This window comes from Symphalangus syndactylus, chromosome 18 (genome assembly GCF_028878055.3).
Source record: "Symphalangus syndactylus isolate Jambi chromosome 18, NHGRI_mSymSyn1-v2.1_pri, whole genome shotgun sequence".
NCBI classification, from domain to species: domain Eukaryota; kingdom Metazoa; phylum Chordata; class Mammalia; order Primates; family Hylobatidae; genus Symphalangus; species Symphalangus syndactylus.
The window spans coordinates 61,902,890-61,926,813 of NC_072440.2; the positions used below are offsets into that span (position 1 = coordinate 61,902,890).

A 23,924-nucleotide genomic window follows, 5' to 3' on the forward strand; every position below is an offset into this window, starting at 1 on the left:
CCGGGCGTGGTGGCAGGCGCCTGTAGTCCCAGCTACTCAGAGAGGCTGAGGCAGGAGAACAGCATGAACCCAGTAGGCGGAGCTTGCAGTGAGCCGAGATCGCGCCACTGCACTCCAGCCTGGGTGACAGAGCGAGACTCCGTCTCAAAAAAAAAAAAAAAAAAGAGTTAGAAGATAACACCGACAAAGCAAAGCATCTGATGCAATAACAACATTCTTGAGACGGAGTCTCCCTCTGTCGCCCAGGGTGGAGTGCAGTGGCACAATCTCCGCTCACTGCAACCTCTGCCTCCTGGGTTCAGATGATTCTCATGCCTCGGCTTCCCTGAGTAGCTGGGATTACAGGCGCCTGCCACCACACCCGGCTAATTTTTGTATTTTTAGTAGAGATGGGTTTTCACCTCGTTGGCCGGGCTGGTTTCGAACTCCTGACCTCAGGTGATCCACCCGCCTTGGCTTCCCAAAATGCTGGGATAACAGGTGTGAGCCACCGTGCCCAGCTACTGATGCAATAATAATATTCTTAACTCTGGTTCAAAGACTTTTTGAAGAAGCAGATAATGAGCATGACAGAATTGGAACTGATTGGGGGAACTAATAAAAAATCTCCATCTAGGTTGGGCTCGATGGCTCTCGCCTGTAATCCCAGCACTTTGGGAGGCCAAGGCAGGCAGATTACTTGAGGTGAGGAGTTCGAGACCAGCCTGGCAAACATGGTGAAACCCCATCTCTACTAAAACTACAAAAATTCACCAGGCGTGTTGGTGTGCACCAGCTACTCAGGAGGCTGAGCCATGAGGATCACTTGAATCCAGGAGGTGGAGGTTACAGTGAGCCACGATTGCGCCACTGCACTCCAGCCTGGACAACAGAGTAAGACTCTGTCTCAAAAAAAAAAAAAAATCCCCATTCATACATTATGAAACTGAAAGATCAAAATAAAGCAGAACAATTTTTTTGGAGCAAAACACACTGCTTGCTGTCAATAAAAAGAATGCAGTCCTGGCTGGGCGCGGTGGCTCACGCTTGTAATCCCAGCACTTTGGGAGGCCGAGGCGGGCGGATCACGAGGTCAGGAGATCAAGACCACAGTGAAACCCCGTCTCTACTAAAAAATACAAAAAATTAGCCAGGCGTGGTGGCGGGCGCCTGTAGTCCCAGCTACTTGGAGAGGCTGAGGCAGGAGAATGGCATGAACCCGGGAGGCGGAGCTTGCAGTGAGCCGAGATTGCGCCACTGCACTCCAGCCTGGGCGACAGAGCGAGACTCCGTCTCAAAAAAAAAAGAATGCAATCCTAACCTTTCCCCCAAGAATTCCATCAGATAATCTCAAAGGAAACAAAATGAAGTGGGATTAAAGATGAAGGACTTAAAGAAAAATATTTGGCCAGGCATGGTGACTCACGCTTGTAATCCCAGCAAGAATTGCTTGAAGACTCAAGCAATTCTTCTGCCTTGGCCTCCCCAGTAACTGGGATTACAGGCGCACACCCTCCACCTCCTGGGTTCAAGCGATTCTCTTGCCTCAGCCTCCCGAGTAGCTGGGATTACAGGCACCCACCACTGTGCCTGGCTAATTTTTGTATGTTTAGTGGAGACGGGGTTTCATCATGTTGGCCAGGCTGGTCTCGAACTCCTGACCTCAGGTGATCCACCCACCTCAGCCTCCCAAAGTGCTGGGATTATAAGCATGAGCCATTTGCACCTGGTCTATTTTTAAATATTTCTTTCATTTTATTTGCTAATAGAGTAGAATTATATAATGATTTTTTTTTTTTTTTGAGACCAGGTCTCAATCTGTCACCTAGGCTGTAGTGCAATGGCTCAATCGTGCTTTGCTACAGCCTCAAATTCTTGGGTTCAAGTGGTCCTCCCACCTCAGCCTCCTGAGCAGCTGGGACTACAGGCACGAATCACTATGCCCAGCTAAATTTTGTATTTTCTGTGGAGACAGAGTCTTGCTATGTTGCCTAGGCTGGTCTCAAACTCCTGAGCTCAAGCAATCTGCCTGCCTTGGCTTCCCAAAGTACTGGGATTACAGGCATAAACCACTGTCCCTGACCTAATAATGTAGAATTTTACTTAATGCTTCATAATATGATTTTAAAAGTTTGTATTTGAAATGTGTTTAAATATGTAGTTTGATCTTTTGAAAAACATTTGAATTCCTAACAGATTATAAAATACTAGTTGTGCCCAGGAGGCAGAGGTTGCACTGAGCCAAGATCGTGCCGCTGCACTCCAGCCTGAGTGACAGAGCAAAACTCCAACTCAAAAAAAAAAAAAAAAAAAAAAACTAGTTGTGTTAGGGTTCAAACCAGAGAAGTAGAACAAGTGGGAAAAATACACAGATACAGATATAAACACATAGGGACACACATCTGCATAGATTTATAAAAGGCTGGCTTCTGGCCGGGCACGGTGGCTCACGCCTGTAATCCCAGCACTTTGCGAGGCCGAGGCAGGTGGATCACCTGAGGTCAGGAGTTTGAGACCAGCCTGGCCAACATGGTGAAACTCTGTCTCTACTAAAATACAAAGATTAGCCAGGTGTGGTGGTACATGCCTGTAGTTCCAGCAACTCGGGAAGCTGAGGCAGGAGAATTGCTTGAACCCAGGAGGCGAAGGTTGCAGTGAGCCGAGATCGCGCCACTGCACTCCAGTCAGGGTGACAGAGAGAGACTCTGTCTCAAACAAACAAAAAAACCATACAGAGACATACATCTACATAAATGTATTTGTAAAAGCTTGGCTTCTGCATTTGTGGGGTTGGCTAAGCAAGCCCAGAGTCCGCAGGACTGGCGGTCAGGAAAGGACAATCACCGGCAGGCTGGAGCCGCACAGGCAGGGCCAAAGCCTGTTCTTCACAGGCACTCAGGAAGAAAGAGCCAGACGGAAGGGAGCACAATTGTGGACTCAGCTGCTATTTGAAGCCTGTGCTCCAGGAAGTCCTAAGTCCTCTCTTTTTTAAAAAAAACATATAAACTTTTTGGCTGGTGTGGTGGCACATGCTTTTAGTCTCAGCTGCTTAGGAGGTTGAGGCAGGAGAATTGCTTGAGCCCAGGAGTTAGAATCTAGTCTGAGCAGTATAACAAGACCTTGGTTCTAAAAAAGATTTAAAAAATGGTCTGGGCGCAGTGGCTCACGCCTGTAGTCCCAGCACTTTGGGAGGCTGAGGCAGGTGGACCACTTGAAGCCAGGAATTCAAGACCAGCCTGGCCAACACGGTGAAACCCCGTCTCTACTAAAAATACAAAAATCAGCCGGGTGTGGTGGTGCATGCCTGTAATCCCAGCTGCTCGAGAGGCTGAGGTGGAAGAATCACTTGAACATGAGAGGCAGAGGTTGCAGTGAGCCAAGATCACCCCACTGCACTCCAGCCTGAGTGACAGAGCGAGACCCTGTCTCAAAAAAAAAATAAGAATTTTAAAAATAAAACTTTTAATTTTTTATTTTTTTCTTTAGCAGCACATTGAGAAGTTGAGTAAACTTTTAATTTTAAAACAGTTTTAGAATTACAGACAAATTGCCAAGATACCAGAGTTCACATATACCCTTCTACCTGGCTTGTTATTAATATCTTAAATTAGTATGTAAATTGCTACAGTTAAAAAACCTGGCTGGGCATCTATGATCCCAGCACTTCGGGAGGCCAAAGTGGGAGGATTACTTGAGTCTTGGAGTTCCTAGCCTGGGCAATACAGTGAGACTTTGTCTCAGTTAAAAAAAGAAATTTAAGGCCGGATGTGGTGGCTCACACCTATAATGCCAGCACTTTGGGAGGCCGAGGTGGGCAGATCACTTGAGGTCGGGAGTTCGAGACCAGCCTGACCAACATGGAGAAACCCCATCTCTACTAAACATACAAAGTTAGCCGGGCGTGGTGGCACATTATCTGTAATCCCAGCTACTCGGGAGGCTGATGCAGGAGAATCACTTGAAACCAGGAGGCGGGGTTGCGGTGAGCTGAGATCTCGCCATTGCACTCCAGCCTGGACAAAAAGAGCAAAACTCCGTCTCAAAAAAAAAAAAAGAAAAAAATGAAAAAGCTTTTGGCGAGATGGGGTCTTGCCCTGTTGCCCAGGCTGGAGCATAGTGGCACAGTCACAGCTCACTGCAGCCTTAAACTCCTGGGCTCAAGCAATTCTCCCTCCTCAGCCTCCCTAGCAACTGGGACTAAAGTGTGTACTACCACACTGACTAACTGAAAAAAACAGTTTAGAGAGATGCGGTCTCGCTATGTTGCCCAAGCTAGTCTCAAACTCCTGACATCAAGATCTTCCCACCTTAGCCTCCCAAAGTGCTAGGATGTGAGTCACCATGCCCGGCCCCAATAAACCAATACTGATACACTATTATTAACCAAGGTTCATCTTGATTCAGATTTACCATTTCCCCTAATGTTCTTTTCCTGTCCCAAGATCTCACCCAGGAGACTATACTACATTCAGTCCTTAAGTCTCCTCAGGATTGCTGGAGTGCAATGACTCCATCTCAGCTCATTGCAACCTCCGACCACTGAGTTCATGCGATTCTCCTGCCTCAGCCTCCCAAGTTGCTGGGATATAGGCACCTGCCACCATGCCTGGCTTTTTTTTTTTTTTTTTGAGAGGGAGTCTCCCTCTGTCACCCAGGCTGGAGTGCAGTGGGGCAATCTTGGCTCACTGCAACCTCCACCTCCTGGATTCAAACGATTCTGCTGCCTCAGCCTCCTGAGTAGCTGGGATTACATGTGTGTGCCACCACACACACTGCAAATGTTTTGTTGTTGTTGTTGTTGAGACAGAGTTTGAGATGGGGTTTCAGCATGTTGGCCAGGCTGGTCTCAAACTCCTGGCCTCAGGCGATCCACCTCAGCCTCCCAAAGTGCTGGGATTACACGTGTGAGCCACCCGCCCAGCTTGGCTAGGTTTTTGTTTTTTTTTAAATGTGGTAGCTGGGGTCTTGCTATGTTGCCCAGGCCTCCCGAAGTGCTAGGATTACAGGCGTGAGCCACCGCTTCTGGCCTAGGAGGTCACTGTGATACCCTGTTTGAAGGGGATGAGGCCTGGACAGGGCAGAGGCTGTGATGGGAGCCCCCTCTTCCCTTACCATCTATGACTCACTGCCCTTGCCCAGTTTTCTCCACTTCCATTTTTTAATTTATTTTCAGACAGGGTCTCACTCTGTTGTCCAGGCTGGAATGCAGTGGTGTGATCATAGCTCACTGCAGCCTCCATTCCTAGGCGCAAGTGATCCTCTCATCTCAGCCTTATAAGCAGCTGAGACTATACGCATGGGCTACCACGCTGGGCTAGTTACTTGCTTTATTAGTGGGTAGAGACGGGGTCTCCCTGTGTTGCCCAGGCTGGTCTCAAACTCCTGGCCTCAAGCATCCTTGCACCTTGCCCTTCCTAAGTACTGGGATTACAGGCCACCCTGCCCTGCCTCTCCAGTCCCTGACCATCCCCACGGCCAGCCCTGGAAAGCCCAGCAACGAGGAAGCCAGGCTGGGGCAGGAAGCACGCAGCAGCCTCCTCTCGCGCCCACTGTATTTGGGGGCAGGCGTGGGAGGACCTAGGCCTGCTGTGCCTGCATTAGCACCCGCACCTGGCAGATCTGCCAGTCGACGCTGGAACACGCAGTGCCGCCCAGGGCACCGTACTGGTCCACACTGTGCCTGTAGTCCCACATGTGGCCCACATGGCCTGAGAACAGGAGGCTGGGGAGAGAAGAAGAGGTGGGCCAGGGCGCCGGGCCACCCCAGGCTCCAGGTGCCCAGGCTCACCTCCTAGGAGGCAGCGTGGGGAAGGGGGTGGGCTGCACCTAATGGTCTGCAGCTCCCTCAGTGACAGCTGGTTGAGGGTGACTCCCTTGGTCTCGGCCACGAACATGGCTTTCCTGGAGCCCTCATGGGCCTGGTGGAATGGCATCTGGGTCCCGGAGAGGAAGGTGGTGCTGAGGCGCTTCCTCCATGCCCTGATCTGCCTCCACTGCCTGCGCCCCCCCCCCCTTTTTTTGATACCAAGTTTCGCTCTGTCACCCAGGCTGGAGTGCAGTGGCGTGAACTCACCTCACTGCAACCTCCACCTCCCAGGTTCAAGTGATTCTCCTTCTTCAGCCTCCTGAGTAGCTGGGATTACAGGAGCATGCAACCACACCCAGCTAATTGTTTATTTTTAGTAGAGACGGGGTTTCACTGTGTTGGCCAGGCTGGTCTCAAACTCCTGGCCTCAAGTGATCTGCTCGCCTCGGCCTCCCAAATTGCTGGGATTACAGGGGTAAGCCACCAGGCTGGGCCACCTGCACCCCTTCCTGAGCTCCCCCACCCTCTGTGGAGCACCCCATCTCCTCGCCCTCCCCCTGGCTGCTACACACTCACCCCTTTGCGGACCAGGTAATAGGCGAGGTCAGTGGCCAGCAGGTCGAGGTGAGAACCTGTCCCATATTCTCTCAGTGAATCTAGGGGCACAGATGGGTGAGTGGTGAGCCCTGGGGACCCTGGGGTCTGAAGGTGCCAGGCCCAGGCCCAGGACCAGCCCCTCTGCCAGGATGTCCCTGCCTTGGGCAAATCCTCTCTTACCCACTCAGCTCTGTCTCATTCTCAGCTTGAACCATCTTCTCATAATTATTGATAATGTTTACACGCGCTACTAATGCTTACTGGCCTGTATCTTTTACTGGCCTTTATGTTTCCAAAGAGTCCTTATTTTTGGCATGCATCACAAGTTCCTGGAGGATTTGTTTTCTTTTTTAGGAGACAGGGGCTTGTTCTGTTGCCCAGGCTGGAGTGCAGTGGCCATCATAGCTCACTGCAGCCTGGACTCAAGGGATCTTCCAGCCTCAGCCTCCTGAGTAGCTGGAACTACAGGCGCGCACGCCACCGTGACCAACTAATTTGTTGTTGTTGCTGTTTTAGGCTTTCGTGAGACAGGGTCTTGCTCTGTCACCCAGGATGGAGTGCAATGGCGCAAACATGGCTCTCTGCATCCTTGACCTCCTGGGCTCAAGGAATCCTCCCACATCAGTCTCTGGAGTGGCTGGGACCACAGGTACATGCCTTCATGACTGGCTAATTTAATTTTAGAGACAGGGTCTCGCTATGTTGCTCAGGCTGGTCTTGAACTCCTGGGCTCAATCAATGCTCCTGCCAGAGCCTCTCAAAGTGCTGGGACTACAGGCATGAGCCACCAGCCCTAGCCACTGGAGAATTTATTAAAAATACAAATTGCGGGGGACCACCCCCAGAGTCTCTGATTCAGCCATCTGGAGTGGGGCCTCACATTGCATTCCTCAGGAGTTCTGAGGTGATGCTGGTACTGCCAGTTGGAGAACTAGCTTCGAGAAACACTGTTTTCTTTTTCCTTTTCTTTGGAGATGGATTCTTGCTCTGTCACACAGGCTGCAGTGCAGTGGCAAGATCTCCGCTCACTGCAATCTCCATCTCTCGGGTTCAAGCAATACTCCTGCCTCAGCCTCCAGAGTAGCTGGGATTACAGGCATGTACCACCACACCCAGCTAATTTGTATATTTTTAGTAGAGACAGGGTTTCACCATGCTGGCCAGGCTGGTCTTGAACTCCTGACCTCAAGTGATCTGCCCACCTTAGTCTCCCAAATTGATGGGATTACGGGCGTGAGGCTTCGTGCCCAGCCAACAAACACTGATTTCAAGACACATCCTGAACTATTTAGGAATAAAATGATGTGATGATGGGAATTTGCTTTGAAATAAGGGGGTGAAGGAGTGGGGCAGGGCTGCAGGTAAAGACAGCTGGAGCCAGGATGTCTGTGAGTTATTACTGAAGCTGGGTGTTGGTACATAGGGTTCATTATGCATTCTCTAGCTGTTATATACAGACAGTTCCCACAATAATTGATTTTAAAAGAAATCAGCCAGGCAAAGTGGCTCATACCTGTAACCCCAGCACTTTGGGAGACGAAGGTGGGAGGATGGCTTGGGGCCAGGAGTTTGAGACCAGCCTGGGCAACATAGGAAGACCCTGTCTCGACAAAAAATAAAAAAATTAGCAAGGCATGGTGGTGCATGCCTGTAGTCCCAGCTACTCCGGAGACTGAGGTGGGAGGATCACTTGAGCCCAGGAGTTCGAGGCTGCAGTACGTTACGACTGCACCACTGCACTCCAGCCTAGGTGAAAGAGAGAGACCTTGTCTCCAAAAAATATTTTTTAAAGATATTTAATTTATTTATATATTTGTAGATGAAATTTCACTCTGTCGTCCAGGCTGGAGTGCAGTAGCATGATCCTGGTTCACTGCAACTTCCATCTCCCAGGTTCAAGTGATTCTCCTGCCTCAACCTCCTGAGTAGCTGGGATTACAGGTGTAGGCCACCACATCCAGCTGATTTTTGTATTTTTAGTAGAGACGTGGTTATGCCATGTTGGCCAGGCTGGTCTCAAACCCCTATACTCAAGTGCTCCAACTGCCTTGCCTCCCAAAGTTTGGGATTCCAGGGATGAGCAACCATACCTGGCCATTTTTTTTTTTTTTTTTTTTTGAGACAGTGTCTCACTGTCACCCAGGCTGGAGTGCGGTGGCGTGATCTCGGCTCACTGCAAGCTCAGCCTCCTGGGTTCACGCCATTCTCCTGCCTCAGCCTCCCAAGCAGCTGGGACTACAGGCGCCCACCACCATGCCCGGCTGATTTTTTGTATTTTTAGTAGAGATGGGGTTTCACCATGTTAGCCAGGATGGTCTTGATCTCCTGACCTCGTGATCCACCCTCCTCGGCCTCTCAAAGTGCTGGGATTACAGGCGTGAGCCACTGCGCCCGGCCCACACCTGGCCTTTTGTATAAATTTTCTTTTATTAAAAAGAGTCATTGTGCACCCTAAAGTATAATTAAAAAAAAATAAAAAAAATAAAAAAAAAAAAGATAACCATGGGAGAAACTGAGTGACGGGTACACGAGACCTATCTTTGTAACTTCCTGTGACTTTACTACTTATTAATTCTAAATAAAAGGCTTAGAAGAAAAAAAAAAAAAAAAAAGAGTTCTGGGCCGGGCGCGGTGGCTCACGCTTGTAATCCCAGCACTTTGGGAGGCCGAGGCGGGCGGATCACGAGGTCAGGAGATTGAGACCACGGTGAAACCCCGTCTCTACCAAAAATACAAAAAATTAGCCGGGCGTGGTGGCGGGCGCCTGTAGTCCCAGCTACTTGGAGAGGCTGAGGCGGGAGAATGGCATGAACCCGGGAGGCAGAGCTTGCAGTGAGCCGAGATCGCGCCACTGCACTCCAGCCTGGGCGACAGAGCGAGACTCCATCTCAAAAAAAAAGAGTTCTGGTAAGGCCAGCTGACAGGCCCCAGGCCCCTTGACTCTCATCTGCTTCCACTGCATGGCAGCAGTTTCTGTCCCTTCCCTGTTCCCCAGGAGCAGGAACATGCACACCTCTTCTTCCCTGCCCCAGGTCCTCCAGCCCCACCTTGCCTCCTCCCAAAGCCACCCTCTTGGCATGCCCATCCCAGTGCCTGGGACCTAGGGGAGGAGAGGCAGGTGGGGGGTGTCTTGCCTGCAGCGTAGAGATGACACCAGTGGCCACCTGGAGCACGGCACTCAAGGTGCCTGGCACTTCAAACACAGCTTCCTTGTCCTCCTGGGAGGCATATGGCAGGAGGTGTACAACCATCACCACAACCAGCCTGACCGTACAGGGGCGGGAGGAGACAGGGGAGGAGACAGGAGAGACGCCAGGCTGGGGGACAAAAATGAGGCACAGGGCAGGGGACTGGCTCCCCAAGACTCACCCAGGAGCCTCCTCTCCCCCAAACAGGTCGCGCAGCCCCTTTCCCCTGGAAAGAGGATCAGGGAAGAGGATCAGCATGGGGTGGGAGCTGGGGGGAGGGATCTTTTGCATAGTCCTAGGAGGGAGGCAGGAGCCCTGAGTCTCTCAGTACCAGGCACCCCTGCCATGGGTGACCCCCTGGCCTTCATGACCTCAGGGCCCATAGGCAATGAATGAAGGATTCACCAGGAGCCACAGGCCCCTGCCCTCTAGTTTCAGGTGTGTCTGCGGGTCCTAACAGGTGCTGAGGGTGACTCTCCCTGGGGAAGAGGGGCAGGGCGTGTCACCTGCTCGGAGCAGCTCTGGGTCCACACCCAGGGGATTGCCCGCAATGGCCCCACTGCAGGGACAGGGATTCACGGTGAGCAGGGCTCCTGGCAAATAGCCCTGACACTGACGCACACATACACACACACACACACACACACACACACACACACACAGAAACGGAGAACCAAGACCTGGTGGCCAGAGCAACCACCTGTAGCTCAGCCTCTTTCCTGGTCCAGTCACTTTGGGTGCAGAACACTTGTCCCCAAGCACCGAGTCACCCTGGGTGCAGGACACTTGTCTCCTGACACGTCCCCACATGTCAGGTTGAGGGCAGCGGGCTGGGCCCGCCAGGAGCCTTGCTGGAGAGCTCTGGCCCTGCTCAGACACATTCACTGGCTTGGTCGCCCCCATCTTAGCGAGAGCTGGGGCTCCATGCAGGGTCCCCCGCTGAGCAGATAATGTGGCTTTCTGTCCCACTCTGCCCTTCCCAATCCCTAAGGCTATGCAGCAGCCACATCCACCAAGCCCTCGGGACACTGAAGCCTCACCCACCTCCCCACGGGCAGGACATCGACGCGCTTCCGCACCTCCAGCAGCCGCTCAAGAGTCTCGGTCAGCGCCACAGCTTGGCTGTGGGAAGCCAGGGCAGGACGGTCAGGGCAGCCGGGGTCCTCCCCTGAAGCACAGTTCCTGCACCTCACCCAGCTTACCTCAGAATCCAGTGGCTCCAGCGGAGGGGCTGAGCCCTCTGCAGGTGAGTGTACTCCGGGAAGAGGACGTCACGTTCCCTGTGGGAGAGGAGGAGCAGGGGCTCAGGTGGAGGCTCGGGCAAGGCCTGCCTGTGACACTCGGACACTGCAGGCCTGGGTCACCCCTGGAAAAAGTGTCACCCTGCAGCACTCCACCTGAATGAGGGATCCACTGATCTCCCAGGGACAAATCAGTCTTAAGGGAAAAAGAGGCCAGGAGTGGGGCCATGTGAACCAAGGACTGGGTCTGAGCTGTGGGGCCTCCAGGAGTGAGGCTTTGCCAGGAACACCTGAAGCCTGAGTCTCTGTCACTCAGCATCTCCATGCGGGAGCCAGAACGCGGAGGAGGCCCATGTTGGGTATGACTTGGCCATGGGAGGTTTCGTTTGAGGACCCCAGAAATAGCTGGGGTCCATTCAAGGGCTGCTCCAACCAGCTGAGACGCCCTGCTCCTCATTCAAGTAGGCAGGGCAGAGGCAGAGGTGCTGTGAGTGATGGTCCTGTTTTCTTATTTCTTTGTTTTGTTTTTGTTTTTAGAGACACGGTCTTGTTCTGTTGCCCAGGCTGGAGTGCAGCAGCACAATCAGCTCACTGCTGCCTTGATCTCCTGGGCTCAAGCGATCCTCCTGGCTCAGCCTCCTGAGTAGCTGGGACTACAGGGACATGCCACAATGTCCAGTTAATTTTTAATTTTTTGTAAAAATGGGGTCTTGCTATGTTGCCCAGGGTGGTCTGAAACTCCTGGTTTCAAGTAAACCTCCTGCCTTGGCCTCCCAAAGGGCTGGGATTACAAATGTGAGCCACCACACCTGGCCTTTTTGTTGTTGTTATTGCTGTTGCTGTTGTTTTTGAGACGGAGTTTCACTCTTGTTGCCCAGGCTGGAGTGCAATGGTGCGATCTCAGCTCACTGCAACCTCTGCCTCCCAGGTTCAAGTGATTTTCCTGCCTCAGCCTACCAAGTAGCTGGGATTATAGGCACCCACCACCATGCCCGGCTAAGTTTTTGTATTTGTAGTAGAGACGGAGTTTCACCATGTTAGCCAGGCTGGTCTCAAACTCCTGACTTCAGGTTTTCCACTCACCTTGGCCTCCCAAAGTGCTGGGTTTACAGGCGTAAGCCACTGTGCCCGGCCTGTTGTTGTTTTAAATAAACCAGCTCTACTGAGATATCATTCACAAATAATTTACCCATTTTAAGTTCACATTTTAGTGTACAACCATCACCAAAACCAATTTTAGAACATTTTCATCACCCCATGAAGAAATTCTGTACTCAAGGCCAGGCACGGTGGCTCCTCCTCGAACACCTGAGGTAAGGAGTTTGAGACCAGCCTGGTCAACAGATAGTGAATCCCTGTCTACTAAAAATACAAAAATTAGCTGGGCATGGTGGCGTGAGCCTGTAATCCTAGCTACTCGGGAAGGTGAGGCAGGAGAACTGTTTGAACCCAGGAGGTAGAAGATGCAGTGAGCCAAGATCGCAACACTGCTCTCCAGCCTGGGCGACAGAGCAAGACTCTGACTCCGGGGGAAAAAAAATATTAAAATTTAGCCTGGCATGGCAGCGCACGTCTGTGGTCCCAGCTATTTGGGAGGCTGAGTGGGGAGGATCGCTTAAGCCCAGGAGGTCAAGGTAGCAACGAGCTGTGACTGCACCACTGCACTCCAGCCTGGGCAACAGAGTGAGACCCTGACTCTGAAAAACAAACAATGAAAGAAATGTTGCAAATGGAAATGACAAGTGGTGGCAGGAATTGGGCACTCTATGAGACAACAGACATCCTGGACTGGAGACTCAGGGACAGGCTCTTAGAACAAATGGCCTTTATGCTGAGTCGAGTCAACCAGGAGGGATGAAGGGAAGAGGCTCCCAACAGAGGGACCAGTCCGTGCTCAGAACTCCCAGCACCTGCCCAAGGCCTCCATAGAACAGACCGTTTTGTTTTGTTTTTTTGTTTTTTTGAGATACAGAGTCTCACTCTGTAGCTCAGGCTGGAGTGCAGTGGCGTTATCTCAGCTCACTGCAATCTCTGCCTCCCAGTTCGCCTGAGGCGATTCTCCTGCCTCAGCCTACCTAGTAGCTGGGATTACAGACGTCCACCACCACGCCCAGCTAATTTTTGTATTTTTAGTAGACAGGGATTCACTATCTGTTGACCAGGCTGGTCTCGAACTCCTGACCTCAGGTGATCCACCCACCTCAGCCTCCCAAAGTGCTGGGATTACATGCACGAGCCACCGCATCTGGCCTAGACTGTTGTTGAAGCCAGTTTTCTTCTTCTTTCCTCAGTTCTCTTCTTTTACATCTCCCACTGATCATTGCTCTGCCCAGCCGAAGGCTGTGGCTAGCACAGGACGGAACAGAACCCCCTAGCCTCAAGTTCCAAACCGACACTCTCCAACAGCCAGGCTCTCAGATGGGAAGCTTCAAAGCCTTTTGACAGCCTGGCTGAACCTCTCCAGCCTGAGCGCTCCCTCCAATTCCTGCCCCGGAAACAGGCATCTCCTCTGGCCACCTCCCAAAGAAGCCTGTCTGGAAGCCTCAGGCACCCGCTCCTGGAAGCCTGTACTATTTGCAACAAAGAGCCTGTACACCCAGTCGTGCTGAGCACACCCCTATTCCCCCGAGCTCTGAATTGTCCTTTGCCCAGGCTGGGACAACATCTCAGAGCCTTCTGCCTGCTGCAGACTCAGCTCAGCCCAAAGCACTCCATGAAACTGGGGTGTGGCATCTGCCTCAAGGAGCATTTCTACAACCTCTGCTGCCTCTACCGAAAATGAAAACTCCACCTCTGAATGCTGAGTTAGAACTGCGCGATTGTAAGGAAGAAAAAGTTGGGCAGTACTGGTGGCTCACAACTGTAATCCCAGCACTTTGGGAGGGTGAGGCAGGTGGATCACTGGAGGCCAGGAGTTCAAGGCCAGCCTGGCCAACATGGTAAAACCCCATCTCTACTAAAAATACAAAAATGAGCCGAGCACAGTGGCTCATGCCTATAATCTCAGCACTCTGGGAGGCCGAGGCAGGCGGATCACCTGAGGTCAGGAGTCTAAGACCAGCCTGGCCAACATAGTGAAACTCTGTCTCTACAAAAAAATGCAAAAGTTGGCCGGGCATGGTGGCTCACACCTGTAATCCCAGAACTTTGGGAGATCAACGCGGGTGGATCACAAGGTCAAAAGATGGAGACCATCCTGGCCAACATGGTGAAACCCCATCTCTACTAGAAATACAAAAATTAGCCAGGCATGGTGGCACATGCCTGTAGTCCCACCTACTTAGGAGGCTGAGGTAAGAGCATCGCTTGAACCTGGGAAGTAAAGGTTGCCTTGAGCTGAGATCACACCACTGCACTCCAGCGTGGGCAACAGAGCAAGAGTTCGTCAAAAAAAAAAAAAAAAAGCAAAAGTTAACTGGGCGTGGTGGCACACATCTATAATCCCAGCTACTTGGGAGGCTGAGGCAGAAAGATGACCTGAGCCTGGGAAGTCGAGGATGCAGTGAACCGAGATCGCCACTGTACTCTAGCCTGGGCAACCAGAGTGAGACCCTGTTTCAAAAAAAAAAAAACAGGCCAAGCACAGTGGCTCATTTGTGCCTGTAATCCCAGCTACTCAGGAGGCTGAGGCAGAAGAATCACTTGAACCCAGGAGGCCGAGGTTGTAGTGAGCTGAGATCATGCCACTGCACTCCAGCCTGGACGACAGAGTGAAACTCCGTCTCAAAAAAAAACAGAAAAAGAAAACTACAATTTGGGTAGGTAATATTTGGTTCCCTGAACTGTCCGGGTATGGATGGCCCTCCCATTGGGCTGGGACGGGACGCTGATCTCGGATAACACACGCCCACCCCAGTCTGCCACCTGCCAGGGTCTCCTTCCCGATCCAGCCCAGGGCAGGCAGGGGGCACTCACTTGAAGCAGTAGCCGACAGATTCCAGGTAGGACGCAGGCTCGCTGGCCACAGACTACATCACCATGGCAGGGTGATTCTTGTCTCTGAGAACCGGTTTCTCCACCACCCACATGTGGTGATGCATAGACACGATGCTGAAGAGCTGCCAGCGGGCCAGGAGGGAAGGGACAGAGGGTCACGGTGTGGCCTGCGGGCTGCCCAGGCAGAGCGGATGCGCGACAGGGACTCATGGCAGCATCAGGCCCACAGCAGGACACTCATCGATGACCACAATCCCATACTGGTCACATATCTGCAGCATCTCCTCCTCATAGGGATAGTGGCTGGTGCAGAAGGCATTGGTGCCAAGCCAGCAAAGCAGGTTGAAGTCCTTCACCAGCAGCGGACAGTCGAAGCCCTTCCCTTGGATCTAGGGGACAGCAGAGCCAAGTGACCCCTATCCCTGTCGAAGCTGCACTTCCTCCGAGAGCCAGGACCCTGGAGAGCCACCCCATGAGCCCCCTCTCCAGCCCAAGCACCGGCTCCACCGCGGGGTGGTTTGGAGCCATTTGCCTCATTGCCTTGAGCTGCCCTCAACTGCAGGACACAGGGAAGGCAAAAGTGGAAGGTGACCAGAAACAGCCCCACGAGGACCCAGGAGCCCCAATGCACGTCCACATCCTCATGTTTGTTGACGCCGTGGAAATAGAAAGGTTTCCCACTGTTGAGGAACTGGCTCTCGGTGACAGGCACAGTGCGGATCCCCACAGGGAGTGTGTAGACGTCAGAAAAAGGCCCCAGTGACGTCTGTGCAGTCAGCCGCACCTACGACAGCCAAAGCGCCAGGTGTGAGCACCCCAACAGCCTGAGCCCCATCTGGCCTGCCCTACAGCAGGAAGACCCCTCATGCACCCCAGCAGCCGCCTCTGGGCCTGCAGAGAAGCAGCAATCAGAGGCTCTGCCCTTCACTGGCTGACCCTGGGACCTGCCCTTCAAAATCAGGCCTTCTCCTTGACCAGAGGAGGTGGCTCATGCCTGGAATCTCTACACTTTGGGAGGCTAAGGCAGGAGGATCACTTGAGTCCAGGAGTTCAAGACCAGCCTGGGCAACAGAGTAAGACCCCAACTCTATAAAAAAGATTTTTTTTTGAGACAGTCTCACTCCGTCACCCAGGATAGAGTGCAGTGGCGTGATCTCAATTCACCGCAGCCTCTGCCTCCTGGGTTCAAGCAATTCCCCTGCCTCAGCCTCCCGAGTAGCTGGGATTACAGACGTGCACCATCATGCCCTGCAAATTTTCGTATTTTAGTAGAGACCGGGTTTCACCATGCTGGCCAGGCTGATCTCCAACTCCTGGCCTAAAGTGATCCGCCCGCCTTAGCCTCCCAAAGTGCTGGGATTACAGGCGTGAGCCACCATGCCCAGTCTACAAAAAAAAATTTTTTTAATTAGCCAGGCATGGTGGCATGTGCCTGTAGTCCCAGCTACTCAGGAGGCCAAGGTAGGAGGATTGCAGCTCAAAGCTGCAGTGAGCTGTGATCAGGCCATTACGTTCCAGCCTGGGTGACAGAGTGAGACCACCACAATAAATAAATAAATAAATGAATGAATAAATAAATTAAAAATCTGGGCCTCCCACCAACGGTGGGTAACATCAGAAAGCTCAGAGGACCATGCCTGCCCATTCACCTGTCCTGGGCTCCTGCTGAAGCCAGGGCTACCAGATGGGGGCAAAAGACCTCCCTTAATCAAGTCTCAAACCACTATTACCTCCCACGAGCACAAGTAGGCGGGGTGTTCGTGCATCAGGTACAGCCACCAGAGGTTGGTATCCGGCGCCTTTAGCTGGCCCTCGGTCCCAGCCTGGTTGTCCACGACTTTGTTTTCTGCATCCAAAAGACACACTTCCAACTTGAACTGGTTACTGCACTTGACAGAGATCTGGTAATTCACCAGCCCTGCAGGAGGCAAGAGAGACCAGGGCTTAGGTAGGGACATGACCTGGGTCACACAAATGGGAATGCTCCACAACGACCACTCCCAGGCAGCCATTTGCTTCTGTTGCTTTTTTTTTTTCTTTGAGATAGAATCTCACTCTGTCACCCAGCCTGGAGTGCAGTGGCATGATCTGGACTCACTGAAACCTCTGCCTCCCAGGTTCAAGTGATTCTCCTGCCTCAGCCTCTGGAATAGCTGGGATTACAGGCACCTGCCACCACATCCAGCTAATTTTTGTATTTTTAGTAGAGACGAGGTTTCACCACGTTAGCCAGGATGGTCTTGATCTCCTGACCTCATGATCCGCCTGCCTCGGCCTCCCGAAGTGCGGGATTACAGGCTTGAGCCACCGTGCCCAGCCCTGAACCAACGCGCCCGGCCCACTTTTTTTTAATTTAATTCTTAAATTTTTTTTTGTTTTTGTTTTTTGATATGGAGTCTCACTCTGTCACCTAGGCTGGAGTGTAGTGCTGCGATCCTGACTCACTGCAACCTCCACCTCTACAGTTCAGGTAATTCTCCTGCCTCAGCCTTCCGAGTACCTGGGAATATAGGCATGCACCACCATGCCTGGCGAATTTTTGTATTTTTAGTAGAGACAGAGTTTTGCCATGTTGGCCAGGCTGGTCTCGAACTCCTGACCTCAGGTGATCCACCCGCCTCAGCCTCCCAAGGTGCTGGGATTACAGGTGTGAGCCACCGCGCCCGGCCCCCAAAAATGTTTTTTTAAATAAAAAAACACGTCGGGCTCGCTGGCTCACGCCTGTAATCCCAGCACTGTGGGAGGCTGAGGCGGGTGGATCACCTGAGGTAAGGAGTTCGAGACCAGCCTGGCCAACACGGCAAAACTCCACCTGTACTAAAAATACAAAAATTAGTCGGGCATGGTGGCACACGCCTGTAATGCCAGCTACTTGGGAGGCTGAGGCAGGAGAATTGGTTGAACCTGGGAGGCGGAGGTTGCAGTGAGCCAAGATCGTGCCACTTCACCACTCCAGCCTGGGCGACAGAGCAAGCCTGTCTCAAAAAAAAAAAAAAAAAAAAAAAAAAATTTTTTTTGACCAGGCGCAGTGGTCACACCTGTAATCCCAACACTTGGGGAGGGTGAAATGGGAGGATCGCTTGAGCCCAAGAGTTCAAGACCAGCCTGGGTAACATAGGGAAACCACATCTTCCCTAAAAATAACAAAAATTAGCTGGGCATGGTGGTGCGTGCCTGCAGTCCCAGCAGCCCCAGGTACTTGGGAGGCTGAAGTGGGAGGATTGCTTGAGCCAGGAGTTTGGGGCTGCAGCAGCCCCAGGTACTTGGGAGGCTGAAGTGGGAGGATTGCTTGAGCCAGGAGTTTGGGGCTGCAATGGGCTACGATCTTGAGGCAAGGTAGGTAGTCAAGGAAGCGACCGTGTCCTTCGGACATGCCAACCACGGCACTGAGACATGCGATGTGTGAAGAAGCATGTACAGCTACAGCCCATCTGCACCCAGAGGATGACCCAGAACGTGCTTAGAGTGACACCTCTTCCAGCTCCTTACGAATTCATCATGGAAGACTCCCAGAAAGGGAGTTTCCCCAGTAATAATCAGCGCTCTCTCATCCCTACGAGCAGCCTGCCCTGAATTCTCTCTCTCAGGGTGAACCATGTATTTTGCACTTCACTATGTTTTTTGAGATGGGGTCTTGCTCTGTCACCCAGGCTGGAGTGCAGTGTTGCAATCTCAGCTCACTGCAACTTCCACCTCCCGGGTTCAAGCAATTCTCCCATCTCAACCTCCTGAGTAGCTGGGATTACAGGCACACGACACCACCCCCGGCTAATGTTGGCCAGGCTGGTTTGAACTCCTGAGCTCAAGAGATCCACCCACCTCGGCCTCCCAAAGTGCTGGGATTATAGGCATGAGCCGCCGCGCTCAGGTTATTCTGCACTTCCAAAATACTTTTTCCTTTGCAATAAATTGCTCTATGCTGCGTCACCTTTGCTGTGTGATTCTTGTTTAAATTCTTTGTTTATTTTAATTATTTATTCTTCTTGAGACAGGGTCTATGTTGCCCAGGCTGGTCTCGACTTTTGAGCTCAAGCGATCTGCCCACCTTGGCCTCCCAAAGTGCCGGGATGACAGGCACTAGCCACCACATCCAGCCTAAATCCTTTGAAACTTAGAATTACAGCCCCACAACAGCTGTCAATCATCTCACCACTGCCATCCAGCCTGGGCGACAGTGCAAGGCCTCATCTCAGAAAAAGATATATTAAAAAAAAAAATTAAAAAAATATTTTTTCTTAAAGACAGGGTATCCCAGCCATGTGCAGTGGCTCATGCCTAAAATCCTTGCACTTTGGGAGGCTGAGGCGGGTGGATCATCTGAGGTCAGGGGTTCAAGACCAACCAGGCCAATATAGTGAAACCCCGTCTCTACTAAAAAAAAAAAATACAAAAATTAGCTGGACATGGTGGCAGGTGTCTGTAATCCCAGCTACTCGGGAGGCTGAGGCAGGAGAATCACTTGAACCCGGCAGGCGGAGGTTGCAGTGAGTCGAGATCGCACCACTGCCCTCTGTAACCCTGGGCTACAGAGTGAGACTCCAGCTCAAAAAAAAAAAAAGACAGCGTCTTCCTCTGTTGCCCAGACCAGAGTGCAGTGCAGTGGCATGGTCACAGCTCACTGCACCCTTGACCTCCCAGGCTCAAGTGATTCTCCTGCCTCAGCAGCTGGGACTACCGGCACGCATCACCATGCCTAGTTAATTTTTAAATTTTTTGTGGTGATGGTCTCGCTCTGTTACCCACGCTGGTCTTGAACTCCTGGCCTGAAGTGACCCTCCTACCAGATCCTCCTTACAAAGAGCTGGGATGACAGGCATGAGCCACCGTGCCTGGCCCCTCGAAGCTGCCTATTCCTTGAGCACGACGTCTAGGAAGGGGAGCTGGAGTGAGAGCAGCACCGTGGGGAAGGGACAGGATTGCCACCCTGAGCTGTGTGACGCTAGGCCAGACCCCTCTTCTCCAAGTGAGATCAACCACATGGGTGATTTCGGGAGCCCGTGCCCACTCACACAGCCTGGATTTCAGCTTCGTAGGTGGATGGGAACCTGTGAGGATTTAGAGATGCTGGGAGAACCTTTTTCCTGGGAGAGCTTTCCAAACAGGGAACAAACAGAGCCACCCTGGGCCCCGGTGAGGGAGGATCCTACCAGAAGCCCTCACCACTGTCTTGCTCCATGCCGGTGGTGACGGTGATGTCATCGATGTAGGTGGTGGGTGTCGTGTACAGAAGCACAGACCACTGCAGTCCTGCGTAGTTGAAGAAGTCAAAGTCTGTGTTCTGGACAGACTAACCCTTGGGATACCTACGGCAGGAGGACTGTGGTTTGCTGGGCCCTTGCCCTGGGTCCTTTGACTTCAGCTCACATGCCTCCTGGGCCTCCCCAGATCCAGGGCCTTCTCTCTGCGACGGCCACCTTGTCCCTAGCAGGAAGACCACAGGGTGGGGTGGGAAGGTGGGTGCGTGCAGTGGAGGCAGGATGGTCCCCACTTGGTGTCGGTCATGTACAGATGGTCCCTGGTGGCAGGGTCAGGGGGTGAGCGTGTTGTGGATGGCGATAGTGATGCAGAGGCGGGAGGGCAGGGGCCCCACCTGGAACAGGCTGCTGATGTCGGCCTCGAAGGGGAGGTAGCCCCCTTCATGCTCTAGCGCGTTGACCCCATTCACCCACTGCCGACATAGGAGATATGGGGAGCGGTCGGCAATCAGGGCATGAGGAGGAGCCCTGCTATCGGGCACTCCCTCACATAACCTGCAGCATGGGGCTCAGGGGCCTGCCAGCCAGACAGGAAGAATGGCATCCCAATGGGGTAGATCAGGCCACCTACCCCCCAGGGCAGGCAAGGCCCCCCACCGTCCCACCCTAGGAGACAGGCTGTGGGTGGCAGCTGGGGGTCCCATGCTATTCAGCAACCATGCCCACCCACCCACCCTGCCTGCTCCTAGCCACACTGACCACGATGGCATAGGAGTGGGCACTGCCAATCAGCACCACTCCTGTGCGCAGGTCCTGGATCCATGGCTCCAGCAGGGTCACCTCCCGTTCGTACCACACCCAGTTGACAAAATGCCATAGCCGCCAGTCCTGGCCAATGTCGTTGAAGCTGGAGGGAACCGGCGTGTCCCAGGTGGGGCCCGACTACGAAGAGAAGGGCCGGGCTCAGCTCCTAGGCCCCCAAAGGGATCCGGGACCAGTGTACTGCACAGCCGCGCCCCCAGGCCTAGCACAAGCCCTGACACACGGCGAGGACTCCTGGCGGAAAAGACAGATAACTTGCTGAAGACAGGTCAACTGCCAGGGCGGTTTGTGCACCTGGGCTAGTGGGGCCAGGAGTTCCTCCTCGGAGCGAAGGGGACCCAGTATCTCCCAAGACAGGGGTGAGCCCAGAGGCACATTCCAGCCCAAGGCAAGAAGGTTCAGACCTGTGACTAAGAGGCAGATGACCCACTGCCTGTCACAAATAGAAAGGCTGTTTGGGGGGCTAGGGAGCCTTTGCCTAGGACACTGTGAGTGGGGCACACACTGGCACCCAGCCCTCTCCTCTCTTCCTCCTGTACTGAATACTGCAAAGTCAGAAAAAGAGGATGTAGACCAGGCAAACGTGGCCGAGACCTCACCCGGTCCCATTTCTCTGCTGACCATATCTAAGTCAGGAGGGGAACAGGGGTGGCGTCCTTGGCCTGGCCTGATGTCACGTCCTGTCCTCTATCTGAACCTTGAAAACCAAGGTACCTTCCTGCCTGTCAGAGCTGACCTTAGAATGTCTAAACTGTCCCCTCCTCCCGATCCCCGGGCCCAGCTCTGTGCAGTGCATGCTGCTCAGGCCAGACGAGTGTCTGAGTGGCTTATGCCCTTAATCAGCGCTTTGGGATGTCAATGTAGGAGGATGGCTTGAGGCCAGGAGTTCGAGACCAGCCTGGGTAAGGTAGTGAGACTCTATAATCTTTTTTTTTTTTTTTTGACGGAGTCTCACTCTGTTGCCCAGGCTGGAGTGCAGTGGTATGATCTTGGCTCACTGCAACCTCCGCCTCCCTGGCTAAACCAATTCTCCTGCCTCAGCCTTCCAAGTAGCTGGGATTACAGGCATGCACCACCACACCTGGCTAATTTTTATATTTTTAGTAGAGACGGGGTTTCACCATATTGGCCAGGCTGGTCTTGAACTCCTGGCCTCAGGCGATTCTCCACCCTTGGCCTCCCAAAGTGCTGGGATTACAGGCGTCAGCCACCGAACCTGGCAGATGTTTTGTTTTTTTTTTTTTTAATTAGCCAGGCATGGTGGCCCCAGCTAACTTGCAAGGCTGCGGCAGGAGAATCACTTGAGCTCAGCAGTTAGGATTGGGCCACTCCGCTCCAACCTGGGCGGCAGGGCCAAACCCAGCCTCAGAAACATTTTAAAAATTAAAAATAAACATTCAAAAGAAGGACACTGCCCGGGCTCAGCCTTCGCCTCTGGAGGAGGCTAGGCAGGAGCGCTTCCTCCTCCTCCCGCCTCCTCCATCCCGGTCCTCCCGGGTCCCCTGGGTCCCCCAGTCCCCACCCCGCGCCCCCAAGCCCGCTGACCTTTAACCTCCTCCGGGCCCCCAGTTCCCAGGCGCCCAAGGAAAGGAGCCTGCGAGAGGCCGGGGCTCCCCGACTCCCACCGCCCGGGCTTCCGGACGCCTCCCGGCCCTGCCCCGAGTACGCACCTCCCACAGCGGCCGCCCGTACCACTGCTCCTCGAAACTCGAGTCAGTTGTCGGAGAAGTCGGCGCGGAAGCTCCAGAGACTGCCCAGCTCCTAGAGCTCCACGACGGGCTCTCCCTGCAGCGCCAGCGCAGCCACACAACAGCGGTCCGAACGCCGCCCGGGTAACCGCCGCCCCACATGACACAACGCCGACTCCCCGGCTCGGCCGCCGTCGGCTGGGTTAAGAGCAGCGCTGGAGGAGCCCGGCCGGCGAGTCACGTGACGCGCCAACCCCCCCCCCCCCACCCCGTGACGCGCCCGAGGTCGTCCGCGCCATCTTTGTTGAGGGCGAGCGCCCGGCCTGGAAGGTGAGGGTGGGGTCGGGCGCTCCCCAATAGGGCCTGTGGCTGGAACCCCCGGCTAGGCCCTTGGGGAAGCGGGACCCTCACCCTCAACCCCAGCCAAGAAGGGCGACGTCTGCTCCCCACCCCAGCACAGGCTGGACGATCCAGGGCCGCAGGCCAGAACTCCCGAGATTGGTGAGATCCCCATTTCTTCAAAGAGCACCTCCACTTGCTTTCCCCAGCAGGAATTCGAGCAGGCCCCAGAGGAGCCTCTTCCATGCCTGTTGGATGCAGGCTCTTGCAGGGATACACGTCCTTGGGATGCGGCCTTAGTTAGCCTTGACCCTGGGCCTCTGGGGCCCCGACCCTAACCAAGGGGCCAGGCGCTCCCTCTTGGCGTTGAAGGCACGTGAAGATGCAGAGAGAGAGGCCAAGTGCAGTGGCTCAGGCCTGTAATTCCAGCACTTTGGGAGGCTGAGGTGGGCGGATCACTTGAGGCCAGGAGTTCAAGACCAGCCTGGCCAACATGGCGAAACCCCATATCTACTAAAAATAAAAAAATAAAAAATAAAAAGTAGCCGGGCGTGGTAGCAGGCACCTGTAATCCCAGCTACTAGGGAGGCTGAGGCTGGAGAATCGCTTGAACCCGGGAAGCGAAGGTTGCAATGAGCTGAGATCGCGCCACTGCACTCCAGTCTGGGCGAGATAGCGAGACTCTGTATCAAAAAAAAAAAAAAAATTGCAGTGAGAGGGTGCCCTGTGGGACCCTGCTTTATGCCAGTAGGGAAGGCACCGTGTGGGAAGGATAGAGGAAGAGATCTGGAGACAGTAAAAAAGACATAGGTTTATTGAGGGGACTTTCACACAGGTGCAATGGCTGTGGCTGGACATGAGAACCACTACCATTTGTAAAAAGCATGCAGCTTGGCCGGGCGCAGTGGCTCACCCAGTAATCCCAGCACTTTGGGAGGCCGAGGCAGACAGATCACGAGGTCAGGAGATCGAGACCATTCTGGCTAACACGGTGAAACCCGTCGCTACTAAAAAATACAAAAAATTAGCCGGGCGTGGTGGCGGGTGCCTGTGGTCCCAGCTGCTCCCGAGGCTGAGGCATGAGGCCGAGGCTGAGAATGGCGTGAACCCGGAGGGCGGTGTTTGCAGTGAGC

At 53.4% G+C, this 23,924-nt stretch overlaps 1 protein-coding gene and 1 pseudogene across 2 annotated transcripts in view; both read right to left on the minus strand.

Moving 5' to 3' along the window:
* DRICH1 (aspartate rich 1) overlaps nt 1-5,680 on the minus strand; it is a 96,080-nt gene extending 90,400 nt beyond the window's left edge. For both annotated transcript variants that reach the window (XM_063623422.1, XM_063623423.1), the window contains exon 1: nt 5,590-5,680. The gene's annotated coding sequence lies outside the window, so the exon portion shown is untranslated. The remainder of the gene's footprint in view (nt 1-5,589) is intronic.
* LOC129467501 (beta-glucuronidase-like) lies at nt 2,440-22,652 on the minus strand (annotated as a pseudogene).
* Between the last annotated feature and the right edge of the window lie 1,272 nt (nt 22,653-23,924).